The following is a 17,102-nucleotide window of genomic DNA, read 5'->3' on the forward strand; positions in this document are numbered from 1 at the left end:
CAAACTCGACTTAAGAGTTTCCAATTTTCCCCTTCGTATTTGACCGTGTCCCAAATCCTTTGAGCCGCCATCCACCTAAAATCAATCCTGAATCCTGTCATTATCAACTCGCACTTGTACCTCAACATCGCTCGGCACACCATCAAATATAACTGATGAAATTCTTGTCCAATTTCATCGAACGTTTTGTGCTAGCTTTTTAGCACTTATAAGACCTCAGCATTATCCCCTAAATTCTTCTATTCCAGCTTTATTTGCTATATGTTTCAGTCTGTCTTCGAAATCTTGGTATTTTCAACAGTCAAGTAAAATGATGCCCCGTGTCAAGGATGACAACCCCCTCGGCACGTAAAAGATCGTTTCTCTGGAGTTTGAAAAAGAGTAAGGTCACTGAGGGCCGCCAGAGAAACCAAAATCCTTCAAAAACCGATTATTTAATAAAACTGATAGTCCGCCGAAACATGGCTGAAAAATTGCCGACTCGGCATTAAACAATATACATTCAGTCAACCAACACTCAAGGAACAACACATTTATGTTCAAATGTTAAAAGTCTATTTTGTTTTCCAAAATCTTATGCGGAATGAACTAGAGGAACTGTGAGCAATTAGCTCCCATATGAATATAATGACAATGTCTATGTTTTGCTATGGGAAACCCAAAATATGTGCCGGATCAAAAAGTAAAATAGGAGGTCGTAATGGCAATATGTAATAAAGATTCTGTGAAAGTTTCATTAAATTTCATTCAGTGGTATGTGAGGAGTTGCGGATAAGAGATGGGTACCCCAAAGCTAACAGACGCGGACGGACATACCGCGATTACTCTATACCCTCCCGCTTTTCAAGCTGGGGTATAAAAAAATCTCTGATATTCAAGACATGTAGCTCTTTATTTTCTGACCTCGTATAGATTTGTTGTCTTTTAGATTAGAAAAGTCATTCTATTAGCAAGAAAAAAACTTGATCATCTGGAATCACATTGTGTGCATATTTTGGCGAGAAAAGTTGTAAAATGTAATTTAAAAGCGCCTGCAGATTCCTTGTGATTGCTATCACTTACAAGCTGTCGTACCAATAGGCCTAAGCCATTCTTGATTTCGATCTAGTCAACACTTCTCTTGACAACAAAATTTTCTTAAACACTTCAAGAACTTTAGAAAGCAGCTTGACCCTCACTATTCTGTTAGGATAGTGTAAGGCTGTATCAAGAATCGAGGGGGGATTGCTTATTTAAGATTTTGTAAATTTTGAAATTTTTAAATTCAAAAACACTGTTCGATACAAAATTAACTATTCACATCATGAAATATTTAAGAATGCAGTTGAATTTTTTTGACTGAGAATAACAAAATGCAAATGTAGGGACACAGAATCAGAGCTGGACAATCAAGAAAGTTTATGGTTTACGTATATTATAAGTCTTAATAAATATGTGTATATTTGGACATATAATATATTCAGATTTATATGATGTAACAATTACTAGCCCTCTAATTGGTCGTGGTCAATCATTTTAAAAATTATACTAGGTTATGTTGCACTAGACCTTCCACATGGACATAAACATTTATTTTTTTCTACACTGGAATAAAAATAGATCAAGAATTTCCAACAACTGAATGTTCACTCGCCTTAATGCTCGGGGAATGCTGCTCTTGGGGTAGCTTAATTTTCATATTGTCCTCAGAACAACAATTATAGTATTTATATTATTAACTTTTTATATGAAGAGGCATGGTGGGAAGGTAATAGGTAAAATGTCTTTGGAATTGTCGTCAAAAATTTATCATAACAATAGAAGTAAATAAACAAAAATTCGTGCTATAAAAATCCTAAGTCATTAACAAAAATATCCTCCAACTTTCATTGAATATTTGAACATTATATTATGAATTTAAAAAAAACTGTAATTTATTTTCTGCAAAACGACTTAGAATTTAGCAGCTTGGGTATTTTACGAAATTAGAGTGTATAAGACGTCATTTAAATGAATTGCCATTTTGAGCTAATTCACACATTTCAAATTTAAACGACTTAATTTTCCGATTTAAAGTGATCAAATTAGTGTTCTATTGTCAATTTATATAGTTGTACTACGCTCACTAAGATATTCACAAATCCTATCTCCTATGTAAACGACATTACGAATTAAATAATTTGAAGAAAAAGATGAATATCCGCCATTTTGAATCGCGATTTTGACTTTTAACTTACATTGCATCATCATTCAATTGTAAAATAGTGAGATGTAGAGGGCAAAATACAAATCTGCAGTGTATGGATATTTGCAAAAATCCTGAACAAAGAAGAATATAGAAACAAAAGACAAAAAAATCAGAGAAAATTCGAATTAAGTGTAGAAACGACTAAGTTTTCGGAGTTTAACTAATAATGTTAGCATTTTATTATCATTTTTATACTTGTATTACACTCAGTGAGATACTCACACATTATTTCTCCTTTTTGAAGGATATTAAGAAAAAATTAGAAAATTTTGATGTCCGCCATTTTGAATCGCCATTTTGACCTATTTAACGCCATTTTCATGAAGGCCAGCATATTTTTTCGGATTCAGCATACTCGAAATAAGTTTTAAAACTATGCTGGACCAAATAATAATTATTTGCCGTTAGAAGTTATTTCTAGCCTTCTTTTTAAAAATCAGAACCAGACTAAAAGGGATGGAGGTAACAAACAGTGACCTATAAACAAAACATTACAAAACTGTAAAGAGGGCAAACACACGGAACCCTGGAAACTCCAAAGGGGGGTCAAGTGTCTAGAAAGAGAAACTAGACCGTCACACCCGACATGAGCCCTGGGTATTATTAGGATGGACGAATCATCCAGTACACAAAATCAGTATAAAAACAAAGACCTTACTATAGGTATGAAACAAGTCAGCCAAAAAAAATCGACCCAATAAGAGGTTATATTTTCTAAAAATGTCATTATAACAGCTATAAAATTTTCGAAATGCCGATTTTTAACGAGGGCGTTGAAACGTCAACTTATGTTTCAGTCGCCTGTGTCGATCGTGTTCGGAGCATGCTCTTATGTATCAAACAATTTGGGAAATGTAAACATTATATATGAGGTAATATGAAATTGTTTTTTTTTATTATTTCAGGTTCACTGGGATATATCGAATGGACATATGAATGAAAAGAAATATTTGCTAATTGATTACTTAGTACGTATCGTTGATATACCTCTAAGTCGAGGTGAAGGCCACTGTAAGTATTTTCTTCGTCTCATGTAGATTTTTCTTAATAAAGTAAACTTTATTGTAACAAAAAATCAGGCCAGCAAATGAAAAAGCACAAAAAGTTCCCATCGGAATGCCAACTGATTTTAAGAAGACCTGGTCTCCGAATGCTTTTAAATATATTGTCAACAAGAAACTCCAGCGTCGTTTTCATACTTACTTCAGAGTACTTTTGTGTACAATCAGAGTGATTTAAAAAGATTTTTTTTTATCGTAGGCTTATTGTTGGCATACTTTTTTTGTAGATTCAAAGTTTTTATGTACTTATTGTCTAGCGAGTACGTAGAGAGGGACCAAATCCTATCAAAAAGTATTTGAGAAGAATAATTTCAAATATTCGTATAATTAAAAGTTCTCATATGCCTTTAAATTCATTATTGTGCTTGTTAAATTATAAAATAATCATCATGATATAAAACATTTTAACATAAAAAAAAATCATATGATTATAATTTTTTAATGAGCAGAAGTTTAGGTAAGAAGAGTGAGTATGGATGTTTTAACAAAACTAGAGGAGGAAAACATCATTATTTACTTTATTTATTTATTTATTTTGTCCTCTTCGTGCTGGTCAGCACATAAAAGCCGTCACCAGAGACTTCCATGGTATACCTGCTGTCTGTCTTTGGATCTGCTACCTTGACCAGACTTCTCTTTTATTTTTATGCCTTAGTAATCGAAGATCAGGGATATTTAGTTTTTACCCTGTTCGTCCGTCTATCTGTCTGTTTGTCCACAAAAACTTTAACCTTGCTCATATCTTTTGAGTGGGTGGGACTATGAATTTCATATTTCACAGGTGCATTCTTGTAACAAGATCTTTCTTTGCATACCACCAAACTTTACCTCTTGACCTTTGAGTTTGACCCATTTTTACATGCATTGGAGAAACTTCAACCTCATCATAAGCCGCCATACGAGGGTATCAGTGTTTCTCAAATTTTTTAACACATCTTGCTCTCTCTGCAGGTCTTTTTTAAGGATACATATATAGAGCCAAGCTATCTTAGGGATTAAGCTATAGTGTGTGAAACATGGATCTTATGGTCTATGTTTGAAAGTTTTAACAGTACGTAATTCAATATTAATAATAAAATCTGACATTTTGTAAAAAGCAGGAAAGTGATGGATTTAACCATTTTTTATTTTGTATTGTCTGAAGCACATCGCTTTTCATCTCAATAAACAAAATCGTTCTTTTTAATGCGATTTAATTGAAAAAAAATCCTTTTTTAGAATATCCCACTTTAGTAAAGTTTTCTAATGTAACATGCATCAGCAAAGAGAAAATATATGTATCACAAATTAAATGTATCACAAATAAAAGCTCTGATTAGAATTTACGATGTAAATCAATTTAGGGTATTATTTTTATTGAATATACTGTTTGAGTGCATTTGAGGAACAAAGACTACATAATGGGGAAGATGTCAGAAATGTTTTTGTCAAAATCATTATTATATTTTGAACGAATAGGACATTTAAGTTTAAGAACATATTCTGAATTTCTCGATTCCAGTATAAATAGAATTATTCAGGATGCATGTAATGTGTATTGATAATTCGTAGTCTGTCTGTGTTCCTTTGACAAAATTTAAATGAAGTATACTCTGGAATAATTTGCTTTTGTTGGGTCAAATATTCATAGTTTGATTTGTAGATGTTTCAGATTGTTGCTAACAAAGTGTTGAAATGTTATTTAATACATTTCAACAATGAAATACTATAACTGATTTTACTTGAAAAAGACGTTAATGGTAATCTAACAATTAAGATTTATGATAAACGTGATGACTTTACATTTAACTTTGTAAACATCAGCTTCCCTTACTTATGCAGCGATATATCTTCATCACCTGTATATCTATACATATAAATTAATACAGTTTGCAAATAAATTCCAAAATGGGTGCACCAGAGTCCTTACTTTCTCCTCTATTAATACACAACATATGTATATGCAAGACGATGTCCGTAAACTGTATTTAAATTTCACTCGTATAGCAAGTATCGCACAATAAATTAAAATTCTAATTTTCTATGAACAGCCATGAAATAGCAAAAACATGAGTAAGATGGCGTTCCCGGTTGGCGGATCTAAGTTATTCGCAATTTTAAAGAAACTGGCAACAAGCAATCATTAATTTTATTTATTTCATAATACGTCATTAATCCGAATTATTCAGTCAAAACCTTATCTAAATGATATAAGAGACATAAAAGAGGTTGTGATAATAGATTAAAAAGGGAAATGTGCATATTATTTTTGTCATTCACCAATCTTAATATTAAAGAAGGTTTGAGAACATTATACATGTATAGTATCGAGCCCGATTTTAAAAGATAAACGGTTTTAGCTCATGATCATAAAGAAAAGCTTTTGTGTGAATGGTCATTGAAATAATAATAAATTATTAATAACACTATAAGTAATAAATATAGAAGGTTTTTCTTATAAATTTATCGGTGAAGTTTGAATTATCCTTACTGACAGCATCGTGGCAACGAAAATTGAAGTACAATATGTACTTCGTAATTAACTTGCCTACATGAAAAGAGAAAATTACAATCTGATTAAAATCAGATCCTTTGATTTGCTCACATAAATCACATCAATCTTTACTGATAAATTTATTGGAAAAACCTACTAAATATATGTAAATCAAAGGATCCGATTTCAATCAGATTGGAGGAAATTAATGAGTAAGATATTGTTCATATACAATTAAAGCTGTAAAGTTTTGTGCTTTAATTAATTCATTTCAGTATTTTTTCTGAATACAGCCCTTTATATCAAATACTCGGCTACTTCATGGAGCGCCAAAAGCCAAAAGCCCTTGGGTCGTGGTTTATAAATATGAACATGTTTGTACCTTAAACAATATTTTTTTTCACATCAATAAAGTACATACATATTTATAAACTAAGTCCCAAGTAACCCCCCCCCCCCGTTCACCGCAAATCAATTTATCCGTAAAATGTGCATATTCGCTGCTTGTATCATTTACAGAAATGAAATAAAAAGCATCTGAAGTACAATATCCATAACATAGTAAACAGGTTTCATAATAAACGTCAAATAATAAAACTGTTGTTTTACAAGTTCTTACACTAAAAGGGGGTGGAGTGGAGACGTACATCTACATGTACTTCATGTGTACTTCATGTGGGATTTTGAACAAAGAATTTCTTCCTTCTATAAGCCTGTAGGCTGTCAGTAGAACTAATGGTAACTAAAAATTCAATTCCCCGTGCTTGCGCGGGGTTTCATCTAGTGGTGTTTATATCTCTTAGTTGATTAGATACGTAAGAGCATGCTCTACGTATGAACAATTTCTAAAACGAGGTAAGTTATTGGGAAACAAGTTGATGAAACAAGAATATCAACAGTCTCGTTTCAAGTCATAATTTCGTAAGTTCTATGGTCGACACAATGACCTTGTCAGCAAATACAACTTATCAAATTATTATACACCCACTTGAAAAGTGGTAGGGTACATGTATATAGTAATCAGGATGTCCGTCCGTCTCTCTGTTACGCTTGGGTACAAATCTCTTATCCACAATTCCTCTCATACCACTGAATTAAATTTAATGAGACTTTCACAAAATATTTATTACATGTTGCCATTATGCACCTTTTACATGTATTTTCCTTTTTGATCCGACACATATCTTGGATTTCCCATAGCAAAGCATGGACACTGCCATTATATTCATAAAGGAGGCGGGGGTATCATTTATTGAGCTCATTGCTCTCAGTACCTCTAGTTTGTTGTGGATTTCTTTGGGTCAAATGCTAACTGACGTTTTTCATGCTTATTGTTAAAAAATTACTTAAACACTGAATTGTCGACTGATTATTATTGTTATTTCCTGATCATGACAAGGAGCACACGGCGAGTGTGACCGGTCGGCACGAAATGCTTACTCCTTCATAGCACCTGATCCCACCTCTGATGATTTGGAGGTCCGTGCTTGCTCTGCTCCAATTTTGCATTGATTTAAAAACAAGTTAATGGAATATGATATTAGCTATTTCTGTTCTTTGAAATTTGTTCACACTTTAACCGAATGTTTCTTAAATAAATAATTACAATCTTTAACTGAAAGTGTATTAAATAATTATATCTTTGTAAAATTGCCCGCAAATGATATACAACAACAAACTTTATAATGAAAAAAGTTACATTTCAAATGTTATAATGCCACTTTGAAGAGGAAAAAAGGAAGAATAAAGTCTTCATAGAAAAAGGCAAAAACTAATGAAATGGCAATATGTCATAAATGAATATCATGCAGTAATCTGTAATTTTCGTTGATCTTGATATTAAAATCTTAATATTATAGCTACAATTTGGTGTTGTTTGACGATACAGCTTATCAAAAATCGATGTCAAGTCCTCAAAAAATGCTTAGTTAAATATCAAATGCACAAATTTAACAAGTGGCCCAGGAGCTACACCACCACCTGCAGATGCTTTTATATAAATCTGACCAATAATGACTTCACTGTTCTTGAGAATAAAATTTTTAAAGATATTTCCTATATTTTCATATGTAAAACTTTGATGAGCCATTGCGACCCCACCCTACCACCCGGGGTCATGATTTGAACAAACTTGAATCTGCACCACCTGAGGATGCTTCCATATAAATATCACCAATCATGGCTATGCTGTTCTTGAGAAGAAGATTTTTAAAGAATTTTCTATATATTCCTATGAAAAATTTGATCAGCCATTGTGGCCCCGCCATACCCACGGGGGTCATGATTTGAACAAACTTGAATAAACACTACCTGAGGATGCTTCCACATGAGTTTCATCTTTCCTGGCCCAGTGGTTCTTGAGAAGAAGATTTTTAAAAGATGCCATTATTTTTTCACTAAATCATAATTATCTCCCCTTGGAAGAGGGTGTTGCCCTTCATTTGAACAAACTTGAATCCCCTTCACCTAAGGATACTTTGTGGCAAGTTTGGTTGAAATGGGCCTAATGGTTCTTAAGAAGATGAAAATGTGAGAAGTTTACAACGACGACGACAACAACGAGAACGACTGACAACGGACAAATTTTGATCAGAAAAGCTCACTTGAGCCTTCGGATCAGGTGAGCTAAAAAGTTCATAATATCATCACGCATTAATGATGGTCAACAGATTTCTTATACCTACTGATCAAAAGAAAGAGAACAATGGATTGGTGCAATGGAGCTTAGTTTTGGTCTAATCATCTGTTAATTTATATTCGAGTATACTGATTTATAGAATAAAAAGGTACGCATATTTTGTTCTCATTTTTTATCTTTTATATCTGGTGCGAGAGAAAAATCGATGTTTTAATTAGTATATGCCTCAATGCCTGTGCAGCTATAAGTTAACTGACAAAATAAGTGAGAATTCGATGCAAACCAGTTTGTTTGCAATCAGAATTTGAGATGGTTGCAACAAAAACTTATTGCTTAATTGCAGTTTTCCTTTATATTTTATGCAAAGGAGATGGACAAAGTTATTCCAGAAAAAGTAAGTTTTAATTTCTTTATCAGTATGGCCATTTACCTTGGCGGCTTTAGACAATTGAAGACATTACTGATGTCATAAGTGTATGTACATGTATGTTTACATTGAAGTCCACCAAAAAGAATGTACTTTCTTAATGTGCAATTTTTTAAATGAAATATTTTTTTATTCATATCAGATTTGACTTTTTTTTTCCTTTGAAATTTTATAATGCACGAGCAATAATTGCATATAAATAAGTGTGCAGATTGGATGATTGTCTTAAATGTTTCATATATTTGTCACTTACGTTAAATAATTTTTTGTTGCCTATTATAATGAAGTTTTGATAATTAAATGAATCCTAGTCACTTAAACAGAGATTTTACATTTTGTTAGAATCAATATTTTTACCCGTGATTCTCCAGTTTAATATCTTGACAAAAATATATGCTAAGCTCAGATATAATGATTTATGGAAATTTCTTGGCTGTGGGTTGTATCAAGGTATAGATAAACAAAATATTGATTTGTTTCAATATTTTTATGCACTAAATTACATAAAACAAAATGTTTGTGCATTAAATATTGGATATTTGGATATGGCCAAAATATTATTTTTTTTTTAAAGAAACAATGAACTTCCCGAATCACTAAAAATCAAAAAACCAGTTTTTGATGTTGTTCCTGTCCTGTGATAAAATGAAAACAAATGGGAAAAGTACCAAATGCTCGAAAACGTGTAATTATTGTAAAAGCTTGTAAATAAAATCATTTCAGAAATTGAGTTTAAAACCATTCTTTTTTTCGAGTTGCTTTAATACATTTGAACATTAGCTTGTATGGTTGACTTGTCAACAAACAATATAAATCAGGTGCAGAGCCATAATCGACCTCTCAAAACATCATTGGTGGGATCAGGTGCCATACAGGAATGAGAATCCCCTAATGACCAGTCACACGCGCCGTGTCATCTTCCAAAAGGGAAAATCGTAGACAATACAATGTGTAAATAATGGCTTAACAATAAGTAGGAAAACGTCAGTCAGCATTTTAATCAATTTTTGCTGACAAGGTCAACGAATCAAGCAAAAATCTTTCACATTGATGACTTCAAACTAGATTGTTGATATCATTGTTTCATGCGTCGCTGATCGATATTTCTAAATGTAGAGTGAAAATCCACAATAAGCGTTTTATTTCTCTGATGTGAAAGTTTTGAAAAAAAATCTGCTCTATATGGACACAAAATAGATCTGGAAAAATCGGGGCGCAATTGGGCTATAGGAATCCGGACAGATTATTGGAGGGCTTGATCTCCAAAACTTACATTATATAAATGTACTACATGTCATGTTCAGCATGGAATATGGAGATAAAGAATAGTAATCGAACTGGAAAAAAAAATCCACTACAGTAATGCAAACATGGAACTCTAAAAAAAAACTTTAGAGATTGGAGCAATTGCCATGCATGAGTGAGCATCCCCTGTTAACAGGTCTCTCCCAAAGCTTCTTCCTGATCGGGCTAATTGAAAAATTTTCTGACAATTAATTGTGTAAATAATTGCCTAATGATTTATTTGAAAAACGTCAATCAGCATTCGACATAGATTGATAGATTGTATGTGCTGACAAGACCATTATACGAACAGTTGAATTGGTAAAATATGAGACTGTTGTTATTCTTGTTTCATCGACTTGTTTGTCAATGGCTTAGGATATATTGAAACAACTTTGAATGAAAATGTATATAATCTAATAAATTGTAAGCATATAAATATCGAATTAAAGGACACACCAAGTCCAAGATTTTTTTTACAATAAATTCTGCTTTATATAAATACAAAGTTAGATTTGCTTATTACGCGGTACAATTGGAACCATGGAAATTCCGACGGATTTGGGGGAAAACTTTTTTATTTTCCAAAAACTACTATTGTCAAATTATTAACAGAAGTTATTTTGTAAAATTAATGAAAAATGACTTATTACATTTTTATTGATCAGACACAGATATGGCGAATGCTATGTCATCCATATAGCAACTGGTACCAATAATGACATCCACACAGGAAACTTTGCCACATACGATCCATATATTATCCTCATATGAAAGGCAATGCCCATGTGGATCATAGGTAGCGAAGTTGCCAATGCACTTCTGTGGCATTTTTACTTAACAAGTTAGACAATTGAAATACATGAAATGCGCTTAAATTATATATATATTTTATGTTAAATGACTTTTGAGGCGGTTTTTGGTGTACTTTCGAGGGGCTAAAACTACCAATTATAAAAATACGTACATGTATTGAAGGAAAAGAAGACATTGAACAATAAAATTCGATTATATCTCACGTTGTGAAAACGTCTTCCGCTATTAGAACTACGGTATTTTATATCCGCTTGAATAAACAAAAGTCATCCACTATAAAAAAAAAAACACCCATAGCTATACGAGACCGATTTTGTCCCTTGATTTCGTTTTGTTAATTATCATGTGTTTACGGTTCTATCATACAGCGATGGCGGAAATGATTTTTTGGGGGGGGTTTATAATTAGTTTTATTGAATTTTTTTAATGTACGAAAAAAAAGATCACGTTTTTTTCCCCTCTACTATATATCTTTATTTACAGCCAACATTAAATGACAATGTTAAATTAACTTTTTCTGAAGTTTCTGATATTCTTACACTTAAATGCACTTTTGCAATCAACGGATGTAATAATTGGTTCGCTATTTTTTTCTGTAAGACAATAAAGCTATATATGTGTATATATGTAACTTATTCTGATTTTTTTATTTTGATATAATATTTCATTATTATTTCTGATGGAAAAGTAATACACTAAATACATGTAAATGTTAGCTAATGATGAAAAATTACCTGCTCGATTTTAACAACTTATGATAACTAACAGAACTTTGTACCTATGACATTTAGATCATTAACAAAATAGTTACGGAATTAGAAGAAAAATATCACAAAAATATATATCATCAGCAGAAAAAAATATCTGATTTAATTTTATTTATTAATTTTTTATGTTTATGTCTACACTATCTTTTAATTATATATTAAAAGTTACACTCTCCATTATTTTCTTGTTTTGACAAAGTTTTGAAAAAGATTTATGTTCTAAAAACATTACAAGAACAATATTGGATATTATAATAATGCCAAAATTCTATCAGTGAAAATCTAAAGGACCATAGATCCAAAATAAAACAAACACTTGCCGTGACCTTCAACTCGACATATAGATATGCCGACGACGTATTGTCAATTGACAATCATGGTTATTTCCATTCTTATGTCGATATGATATATCCCATTGAGCTTGAGATAGAAGATAACACAGAGTCTGATACTTTTGTTTCATATTTGGATATTGTACTTGAAAAATATGTTAATGGTAATCTAACAACCAAGCTCTATGATTAACGAGATGACTTAAACTTTTCAATCGTCAACTTCCTTTATTTATGCAGCAGTATACCTTCATCGCCTTCATACGGAGTTTATATCTCTCAGTTGATTCGATTTGAAGAGCATGCTCTACGTATGAACACTTTCTAAAACGAGGTAGATTATTGTCAAACAAATTGAAGAAACAAGAATATCAGCAGTCTTGTTTAAAGTAATCATTTTGCAAGTTCTGTGGTCAATAAAATAGTCATAATAATAATGGTCATAATGATTATTGAATCAAAACCCTATTTTCTCATGCAACTTTGTAGTGGTAAGCATATTATATTACATTATTGTTTCCTTACATATATATTTACCACTAAGAAGTTGCACGAGAAAAAGGCTTATGATTAAGTTAAAGTATATAATATTTATATCACATAAGAATTGAATCTTATTTTTGTTCAGATTTTTTCAAGAATCTGACCTACAATTCATCTTCGATTTTTTTCTTGGTACATTAAAAAGTAAAAGTGCAACAAATCACACATATTCACGTGAATGAAAAAAAAACGCATTAACGCATGATTACAATTCACACACCTACGCAGCTTTTGAGTTCAAAGCCCCATAAATACCAAATAGTACACGTGTTCTTTTTTTCCTCGTTTCTTAACATCAAAACCATATGTCAGTTTTGAATATTTTTAATACTTCAAACAACCAAAAGCAATTTGAATTACCAATCTATGTTGGATTCCAAAACTTCGTAAAAATCCTTAGAATAAAAAATACATAGCGGGTTCCAGCAAACGTATTACAAAGCCTCTTTCTTTACTCCTTACTAAGATAATAACAGTAGAGAAGGAGGAACTTCAAGTACTAATGTACTGTGCAACAGTATATTCGAGAAGTCGTATAAACCAGATGTGGATGATAAAACTTTTGAAATTACAAAATTTTACCAGAATTCAACAACGTAAAAACCTACGACTTTTCAGCTTTATATAGAACTATTCCCAACGATAAATTAAGGTGTATTCTTCTCATACAAAAATGTATTAGTAATGAAATATTCACAGAAACAAGCGAAATCACTAAGTGATGGTATCAGTTGGATTAGTTTTGACCGTTTTATATTAGATGCAAGGTCTGGTAAAGGTTATTACCATTTCCCTGTGGATACTTAAAAATTCCAAAGAACTTCTGGACAATTTGAAATTACAAGATATCAGCAAAGTCAACAGCTTAAAAACTTATTATAAGACTTTTCAAATTTATGCATAACCATTCCCTACGATAAATCGAAGTCCAGGGGTTTTTATATCATTGACAACTGCTTTTTCAATGAAAATGGAATTCGTAAATTTACATACCTTGTCAATTGTCATTTACAAAATTATTTTGTTAAAAAACATTCTGATTTTCCACACAAGTACTCTCAAGTTGACATAAAAAAGATGCTTCAGTTTCTGATTAACAATATCTATGTCGTTTTAGAGACCAGGGGGTCGTAACATAAAGCATGCTAAGTTTTTGTCTTAAGTACGTATTAAGCACATTTTTAGGACCTACATAAGTACTACTTAAGTATGTCTTATACCGTAACATACATACTTATGTATTGAATTAAAATATTACACAGTGTAAAAGTTCATAATGTAGCGTTAGTTATTACATGTAAGTGTGATATTTACTCACAGACTGAATATTTTTTACTTCTTTAATCACGCCTGGCTATTGTCACAGTTGTCCTAAGGGACTTTTAGTCTTTAAAAATTCCGTCACGTTCTTTTTCACTGGGGTTTGCTTTTCGTTTATGGAAGATAATGGCAACTGTATCCTGTGACTGATACACATATTGTGCAAAACCGCTGTCTCAACTATCACCATAAATTGGAGGGAACATTTAATATAGTATATCAAAACATATTATTGGTTTTAAAAAATATACATTTGATATTTTCATAAAGTTATTTGTTTATACCTTGCATGCATTCGAAGGATGAAATAACAGAGGACCTCCAGTTTTATCAAGACAGCGAAAACGGCCCTTCACACACCAAAAGATCTTTCAATAGAGTTTCTAGTTTTCATATGACGAGCATAATACTATCATAGTATTTTATGATAATAATCTTATGAATATCACATTCTTGTTTAAATTAAAATGGGGTTGTACTAGGGAAATCGAACAAAAAAGGGGTGGGCGAAACCCCTTCCTCAAAGAGGTTGGTAGTGTTATGCTCCATTTTCTTCAACTCATTTTTCTCTTAAAACATTACTAAATTTGATACCATGATTAAGATATATAAAATAGAAAAGTAAAATGTTAAATTTGAAAAAATATATATATGTGTGTGTGTGGGGGGGGGGGGTGGGAGGTCCTTAACTGCTTACTCAACATCATACAATTTTCAAATGTTAATAGATGCATGAATATTTTATATAGGAGAAATTAGCTAGGGATGACTCTTGGGTGATTCAGCATATCCACTAAGACCATGGATGATGACCCCATATTTACAGCCTTCTACTCCCTCAGAGCATCGTTCTTTATCCTCCCACTTTGTAGAAATATATAAGCAGACGCCATTCGTGTAATAATTGTGTATTCGAACTTAACATCTTATATCTATTGTGAATAGTGTTTAATTGTGTCTTTATTCACAGACCTCTGAATACTACTCTTAGTTTCTCTGTGATTACCGGCCAAGTTAACCTGCCACTGATTTTCAATCATAATTAATGTACACACATGTATATCCTATGGGGTTATTTTGCTTCCTGTATATGTTTAAATTGCTATATACATGTACACAAGACATAATTGCTATTTATTGACTTGAAGAGGTATTAGAGTATCTTATTAATTAATAACAGATGAAATAATTACAATATTCATCGTTATATTTTAACAGTTTTACGTATAATGTGTTCATGTTATGTATAACACGCACTTAAGTCACCTATGTTGATCGCCTAAGTTTTGCTAAGATTTGTATTTCTTAACATCCTTTATGATACGGACTTAAGACAAATATTGTACTTATGTCTTACTTAAGGTCAAGATCTAGTAAATAACTTTAGACTAGTTTTTTGGTGCTAGATCCATTATGACGTCATAATCAATTTCAACTTTCTTTTTTCCCGTACTTTACGACTTTAGCAGAATTATGTTGAAAATAGGGTATTTTCATGTCATTCAATTTGAAATCATATGAAAAGTAAACCGGATACCTATATTAAATTTGATATTGATTTAAAGAAGAGGCCACGAACATACTAATTACCGTTTTCTGAGAGACTGTAGGCAATCTGGATAAATTTCCTTTGTCGAATATTAAAACAAACTCCAAAATTCATGACTGGTTTTCTTAATTTTTCATTGAAAATGACAGTTTAAAATACAGTTTTTCATCTTGTTTACCCACATTTTATTTAACGAAACACCTTATTTGACCAAGCTAAAGTTGTAAAGCATCAATAAAGGAATTTATTTCTTAAGTTTGATAAATCTGTAGGCACCTTTCATTTACTAGATCTTGACCTTAAGTATGGTCTTAGACTTAAGTAATTTGTATGTTACGTGCCTGGTCTTTCAACAATCGATTGGACTTCCCATGTGTACTAATTGCACCCCGTTATTAGCAGACTTATTTTTGTATTCATATGAAGCAGAATTTACAATGCGCAATATTCTAAATATTAAGAGATATTAGCAATTATACATTGAATATTTCATCTAGTCAGAAACAAAAGAAGAATCCTTCCTTAGCATTCGGGCTTTTTGATATCACTGACAGCTGCTTTTTCAATAAAAATGGAAATCATAAATTAACTTACCTTGTTATTGGTCATTTGCAAAATTATTTGCAAATGAATTTTGTTAAAAATTTTTCTGATTGTACACACAGGTACTCTGAAGATGATATTAGATGATGTTCGACTTTCTGAAAATATCTATGTGGTTTTTGGAGACTATATCTTCCAACAATCTATTCGATTTCTCATGGGTACCAATCGCGCCACGTTATTAGCAAACCTATTTTTGTATTCATATCAAGCATAATGTGTTCAAAATCTTATACCTGAAAAGAAGTAAACACTTGGCCTTCAACTCGACATTTATTTATATCGACGACGTATTGTCAATTAACAATTTTTATTTCCATTCTTATGTCGTTACAGTATATCCTGCTGAGCTTGAAATTAAATATACCAGAGTGTCTGACTTATCTGTTTCATTTGGGTATTTTATTAGAAAAAGACGTGGTATTCTAAAAACCAAGCTCAATGACAAACGAGATGACTTTCACTTTTCAGTCGTGAACTTCCCAGCATTATACCTTCATCACCTGCATTTTTATATAAATGACACGCAAGAGCATGCTCTATAAAACTATAAGGCATTTTTCATTCAACTTGTTCAACACACAACTTACCTCGATTAATACTTTTTCGAAGATTTTAAATCGAGGTAAGTTATTGACGAACAAGTTGCTGAAACATGAATATTCCAGGTTCGTTTCATTTCGTAGGTTCAATGGTCGATACAATGACCTTGTCAAGAAGTACAATTTATCATTTAGTGAAATGCTGACAGGCGTTTTTCTTACTTATTGTTCGGCCATTATATACCTACTGGGTTGTCGACGGATTTTTTTTTTCAAATGAAACATATGGAGATAGCGAACAGTATTCAAGATCAGTTTTGAAGATCAAAAGTACAAAAACAATACAAAATAGGAGCAGAGCAAACATGGACCTCCAAAATATCAGAGGTGGGATCAGGTGCCATGGAGGAGTGAGCATCCTCTGCCGACTGGTCACATCCATCGTGAGCTCCTAAACATGATCGGAAATAACGGGAAAATCCGGCGTCAATTCAGTGCATAAATAATGGATTAACAATTA

The sequence above is a fragment of the Saccostrea cucullata genome, unplaced genomic scaffold (assembly GCF_032062105.1).
Source record: "Saccostrea cucullata isolate Sc308-1 unplaced genomic scaffold, CSIRO_AGI_Scuc_v1 ctg454, whole genome shotgun sequence".
NCBI classification, from domain to species: domain Eukaryota; kingdom Metazoa; phylum Mollusca; class Bivalvia; order Ostreida; family Ostreidae; genus Saccostrea; species Saccostrea cuccullata.